Raw genomic sequence first — 7,171 nt, 5'->3', positions numbered from 1 at the left:
CCTAGTATCCACTATGTTCTGAGATTGATGTTGATATGACTTTGCTATGCTTAATGCTTGTCACTAGGGCCCGAGTGTCATGATTTCAGATCTGAACCTATTATGTTTTCATCAATATATGTGAGTTATTGATCCTATCTTGCAAGTCTATAGACACCTATTATGTGTTATGATCCGACAACCCCCAAGTGACAATAATCGGGATACTTCTCGGTGATGATCGTAGTTTGAGGAGTTCATGTATTCACTATGTGTTAATGCTTTGGTCTGGTATTCTATTAAAAGGAGGCCTTAATATCCCTTAGTTTCCACTAGGACCTCGCTGCCACGGGAGGGTAGGACAAAAGATGTCATGCAAGTTCTTTTCCATAAGCACGCATGACTATATTCGGAATACGTGCCTACATTACATTGATGAACTGGAGCTAGTTCTGTGTCACCCTATGTTATAGCTATTACATGAGGAATCACATCCGACATAATTATCCATCACTAATCCAATGCCTACGAGCTTTTCACATCTTGTGTTTCGCTTATTTACTTTTCCGTTGCTACTGTTACAATCACTACAATACGGCTATCTTTACTTTTTGCCACAGTTACCATTACTATCATACTACTTTGCTACTAAATACTTTGCTGCATATACTAAGTTATCCAGGTGTGGTTGAATTGACAACTCAACTGCTAATACTTAAGAATATTCTTTGGCTCCCTTGTGTCGAATCAACAAATTTGGGTTGAATACTCTACCCTCGAAAGCTGTTGCGATCCCCTACACTTGTGGGTTATCAAGACTAATTTCTGGCGCCGTTGCCGGGGAGCATAGCTCTATTATTTGAGTCACTTGGGATTTATATCTGCTGATCACTATGAAGAACTTGAAAGATCAAAGAACAAAAATTTATCCCTCAACTACGAGGGGAGGTAAGGAACTGCCATGTAGCTCTGCACTAGATTCTCCTTCTGTTATGAGTAAGCTTGTGACACCTAAACCTGCTACTGCTAAGAATTCTGATATGTCGTATGTTATTGATGATGCCACTTCTTCTATGCATGATACTTATGATGAAACTAGTTCTATGCTTGATACTACTGTGTCATTAGGTGAATTTCTTGATGAACAACTTACTAGGGCTAGGGAGAATGAAATCATTGAAAATGAATTATTGATGAAAGCGATGATGAAGGTTCTCCCCCTAATTATGAATTGCCTGTTGTATCTGAGGGTTATGTTATGGATGAAGATGCTGCTAGAGCTATTTTCGCTTGCAATGATAGATATGATCTTAAGAAGTTATTAGCTAAATGGAAGCAACAATCCCTTAATGCTAGAATGAAACCTCACCCTGCTTTTGCTACTTCACCTATCTGTGTTACTGATAAGGATTATGAATTATATGTTGATCCTGAGATAATTACTTTAGTTGAATCTGATCCTTTTTATGGCAATGAATCTGAAACTGTTGTGGCACATCTTACCAAGTTGAATGATATAGCCACCCTATTTACTAATGATGAGAAGTCTCGCTATTATTACATCCTTAAGATATTTCCATTCTCATTAAAGGGTGATGCTAAAACTTGGTTTAATTCACTCGATCCTGGGTGTGTGCGTAGTCCCCAGGATATGATTTATTACTTCTCTGCTAAATATTTCCCTGCTCATAAGAAACAAGCTGCCTTGCAGGAAATATATCATTTTGTGCAAATCAAAGAAGAGAGTCTCCCACAAGCTTGGGGGAGGCTTCTCCGATTACTTAATGCTTTGCCTGATCACCCTCTTAAGAAAAATGAAATATTTGATATCTTTTATAATGGACTAACTAATGCTTCCAAGGACTACTTGGATAGTTGTGCTGGTTGTGTTTTCAAGGAAAGAACAGCCGAACAAGATGAATTATTATTGAATAATATGTTGACAAATGAAAATAATTGGACTCTTCCTGAGCCGATTCCAGAAGCAATTCCTGAACCAATTGAGCCAACTCCTGAGCCTATTCCTAAACCTACTCCGAAGAAGCGAGGTGTTTTATTTCTCAGTCCTGAAGATATGCAAGAGGCAAAGAAATCAATGAGGTATTAAAGCCGAAGATGTTAAGAATTTACCCCCTATTGAAGAAATACATGGTCTTAATATACCGCCCGTCGAAGAAACACATCATCTTGATAACCAGACACAGGTAGTGAAGGTAAATTCTCTCTATAGATATGATAAAGTTGAAATCCCGTCTACTAGATTTGCTAGCCAGTGCTTAGATGAATTTGATGATTTTATGGATAAACAAGCAAATTTCAATGATTATGTTAGTAGACAATTGAAAAATAATGCTTATATGATAGGACGCTTGAGTGATTATATGTCTAGAGTTAAGGGTGAACTTAAACTCACTAGTAAACATGCTTCTATGGTTACCTCTCAAGCTGAACAAGTACTTAAGGCTTAGAATGAATTGCTAGATGAACTAAATAATAAATATGATTTTGCTGTTAGAGTGGCTACTAGAACTGGTAAAATGACTCAGGAACCTTTGTATCCTCAAGGCCACCCTAAGAGGATTGAACAAGATTCTCAGAATAATAATCTAGATGCTCCTAGTTCCTCTAAGAAGAAGAAAAAAGAAAAGTGATAGGACTTTGCATGCTTCTAGTGAACCTAATGTGGAAACACCTGAGAATCCTAATGATACTTCTATTTCTGATGCTGAAACACAATCTGGAGACGAACATGAACCTGATAATAATGCTAATAATGATGTTCATGTAGATGCTCAACCTAGTAATAACAATGATATAGAAATTGAACCTGCTGTTGATCTTGATAACCCACAATCAAGAAATCAATGTTATGATAAGAGAGATTTTGTTGCTAGGTAACATGGTAGGGAAGGAGATGGGTTCAGAAACCCATGCCCTTCCTCCTAAACCATCCAAGACAAAGGATGATGAGGACTTTGAGCGCTTTGCTGAAATGATTAGACCTATCTTCTTACGCATGCGCTTAACTGATATGCTTAAAACAAACCCTTATGTTAAATATATGAAAGATATCATTACAAATAAGAGGAAAATACCTGAAGCTGAAATCTCCACCATGCTTGCCAACTATACCTTTAAGGGTGGAATACCTAAGAAACTTGGTGATCCCGGAGTACCCACTACACCTTGCTCCATAAAAAGAAATTATGTTAAAACTGCCTTATGTGATTTAGGAGCCGGTGTTAGTGTTATGCCTCTTTCCTTGTACCGTAGACTTGAATTAAGTAAGTTGACACCTACTGAGATATCTTTGCAAATGGCTGACAAATCAACTGCTATACCTGTCAGCATTTGTGAGGATGTGCCTGTTTTTGTTGCAAATGTTACTATCTTAACATACTTTGTCATTCTTGATTTTCCCGAGGACAACAGTATGTCGATTATCCTTGGTAGACCCTTTTTAAATACTGCAGGTGCTGTTATTGATTGCAACAAAGGCAATGTCACCTTTCATGTTAATGGAAATGAGCACACGGTACATTTTCCGAGGAAACAACCTCAAGTTCATAGCATAAATTCTATTGGGAAAATTCCATCAGTTATATTTGGAGGTTTTGAATTTCCTCTTCCTATTGCAAAGAAAAAGTATGATATTCTTATTATTGGGGATTTTCATATCCCGCTGAGGTAACCTAGTGTCACTTCGAAATTTCTCCGGTTTCATGTTATTCGGAATGAGTTCCTTAACAAGACTTGATCAACCTTGTTAGTGGATTCCTTTTGATGATCATGAGATGGATGAAACTAGAAGGCACAACCTTCTGTACCCTCTCTTTACTTTATGTTACTTAGAATAAATAAAGTAGAAACAGTATATTTTGTCTGTTTTCTGAATTATCCATGCATAGAAAAATATCCCGAAAATAAAGTGCTCCAAATGCCCTGAAAATTTAGTATGATTTTTTATGGAATATTTGAGGATTTTAGGCACTGAGAACACTGCAGGGGGGGGGGGTCAAGCACCTGGCCACGAGGGTGGAGGGCGCGCCCCCTATCTCATGGGCCCACGGTGGACCCCCTCCACTTATTCCTGCACCCACACACTCCATCTTCCTGCAAAAAAATCCCCATCCAGCTCAAGCACGAGTTCTAGCTCATTCTGCTGTGATTTTTGATCTCCTTGCTCAAAGCTCCATTTGCAAAACTGCTTTGGGAGATTGTTGCTTGGTATGTGACTCCTCCATTGGTCCAATTAGTTTTTTTCTAGTGCTTTATTCATTGCAAATTCTTGCTGCCTTGGTGACCCTGTTCTTGAGCTTGCATGTTAAATTTATGAGGTCCAAAGTATTTCTAATGCATGATATAGGCTCTAGGCACTTGTAGGAGTAGTTGCTATCAATCTTGTTCGGTTTGATTTACTTTTATTTTTAAGTTACTAAAAATTTAAGAAATATTGCAGAAAAAGAAATATGTTCAGGAAAATGTACCAAGGTGGTTCTTCAAGAAAGAAAGGACCCATGCTCGCGATACGTGAGCCGGACGACAAACCACCAAGGGAAGCTGATGTGCGGCCTTGTGAATGGCCGTCAGAGCCGTTTATGGTTGCATCGGCTATCAAGGATGAATTCGATGCATATGTGCGTAATGCTGACCTTGAGGAGTTCATGCAAGATAAGTGCTTGCAATACCGATATTTAACTGATTCATTTGTGAGAAGGTTTAAATTTACTTCCTCGCGCAATTCTCAAAGTGTCCTGTTTGATATTTATGATAAATCATATACCATGGACCTAGAAGATTTTACTACTGCTTGCAAACTCTCGCAGTGGGGAAATGTTAATGAACCTAGTAAATATGAATATAAAGACTTTCTTGCTAGTATCACTGTGGGAGAATCTAGGGAAATAACACAAGCTACCATAGGGAGCATTCATTTTCCTTCTATACATTATTTTGCTCTCTTCATTGGTAGATGCATTAATGGTAAAGATGAAGCATGTCACATGTGTGTCCCTGATCTCTATGTTCTCAAGAGTGCTGTATTAGGTGATAAACAATACAACTTGGGGGCAATTGTTGCACGTAGGTTGCATCATAATGGTTTAGCTGGAAACTTTTTCGGAGGAATTTATGCAACTCGTGTGGCTAATTATCTTGAGATACCTATACATGAAAATGATACGGAGTTGCCTCCCGCTTATTTAGATCACAATGCTATGTTTATTCATCAATTTCTTGAGAGGAATGACCAATTCCTCCAATACCGACTAATCTTTGACAGACGTCGTGCTGTCCATATTACTCTCCCTGCTCCTACCCTTTTTGATTATCAGGCAAAACAAAGATATGTTGTCACCAGGGAGGAGGCAAATGAATACGAGAGGAGGGCAGAAGCAGCCCACCGTCAGGAAGCAGCCAAGGAGGCAATGGCCGCTGCAGCTTAGTACGACCCCAGCTACAATTACGGATATTAGCCAGGCTACCCATGTCCATAGACCAACTTAGGCCAAAAGCCTAAGCTTGGGGGAGTACGTATTTCTCACCGACTTTACATTCATGTTCACACACTATTCTAGTTATCGGTGCTCATACTCTTTCATTGTATTATCCATGCTAGTTTAAATTCTTTTTCTAGTTTTCTTCTTGTGTGTTTGACAAACTTTAAGAAAAACCAAAAAAATTTAGTTAGCTTAATTTCCATGCCTATAGTAATAATTAAAAAAGAAAACCCAAAAAGATTTCTCGTTCTTCTTTTACTTGTTGGGAGCTTTCCCGTGTAAATAGTTTTATTTCTTTCCTTTCCTTTGGGGGTCGAGAGAAGAAGACCATACTGAAAATGCTTAGTGGATCTCATATACATGATTGTTGATTTAATTTAGAGCCATATTACTTTGTCTTCTCTCTTGAAATGAATGCTTGCAGATTCTAGCTTAGTCTAATGCACGTACACTCTTATTATTATACACACCGTTCGGTCGTGCAAGTGAAAGGAAATAATGACGATATATAATGGACTGGTTGAGATGAGAGAAGCTGGTATGAACTCGACCTCTCTTGTTTTTGTAAATATGATGAGTTCATCGTTCCTGATTCAGCCTATTATGAATAAACATGTTTGCAATGACATTTAGAGATTATAGTTGCTTATGCCATGCTTAATTAGCTATGAGTTATAATGGTTTACCTTGCGTGCCAACATGCTATTAAAATGATTGTGATGTGGTATGATGAGATGGTATCCTCCTTTGAATTAATTGAGTGACTCGACTTGGCACATGTTCACGCATGTAGTTGAAACAAAATCAACATAGCCTTCACGATATTTATGTTCATGGTGGATTATATTCTACTCATGTTTGCACTCGGTGTTGATTAATTTTAATGCATGTTCATGACAGTTGTCGCTCTCTCAGTTGGTCGCTTCCCAGTCTTTTGCTAGCCTTCACCTGTACTAAGCGGGAATACTGTCCATGAACCCCAAAGTTGTTCCATATGAGTCCACCATACCTTCCTATATGCGGTATCTACCTGCCATTCCAAGTAAATTTGTATGTGCCAAACTCCAAACCTTTAAATGAAATTCTGTTTTGTATGCTCGAGCAGCTCATGTTTCCACTAGGGTTGTCTGTATCTTCCATGCTAGGTGGGTTATTCTCAAGAGGAGTGGACTCCACTCCTCATTCACGAGAAAGGGCTGGAAACTAGGATGCCCAGTCCCATGATCCAAAAAGATCAAATCAAATCAAAATAATTAAACAAAACTCCCTCGGGGCTGTTGTTAGTTGGAGGCACTCGTTGTTTCGAGAAAGCCATGGATTGATGCTTGTTGGTGGTGGGGGAGTATAAACTTTTACCATTCTGTTTGGGAACTGCCTATAATGCATGTAGTATGGAAGATATCGCCATCTCATAGTTGTTGCGTTGACAGTGAAAGTATGCTGCTCAAAATGTTATTTATCTCTCTATTTTAAAATCAAGCTCTGGCACCTCTACAAATCCCTGCTTTCCTCTGTGAAGGGCCTATCTTTTACTTTTATGTTGAGTCATCACCCTCTTATTAAAAAGCACCCGCTGGAGAGCACACTGTCATTTGCATGTATTACTATTAGTTTATATTGGGTATGACTTGACTGGATCTCTTTTACCATGAATTACAATGTTTAGTCAGTCCTTGATCTTTAAAGGTGCTCTG

This window comes from Triticum dicoccoides, chromosome 3B, assembly GCF_002162155.2.
Source record: "Triticum dicoccoides isolate Atlit2015 ecotype Zavitan chromosome 3B, WEW_v2.0, whole genome shotgun sequence".
Lineage (NCBI taxonomy): Eukaryota > Viridiplantae > Streptophyta > Magnoliopsida > Poales > Poaceae > Triticum > Triticum dicoccoides.
Note: the sequence above shows the minus strand (reverse complement) of the source record.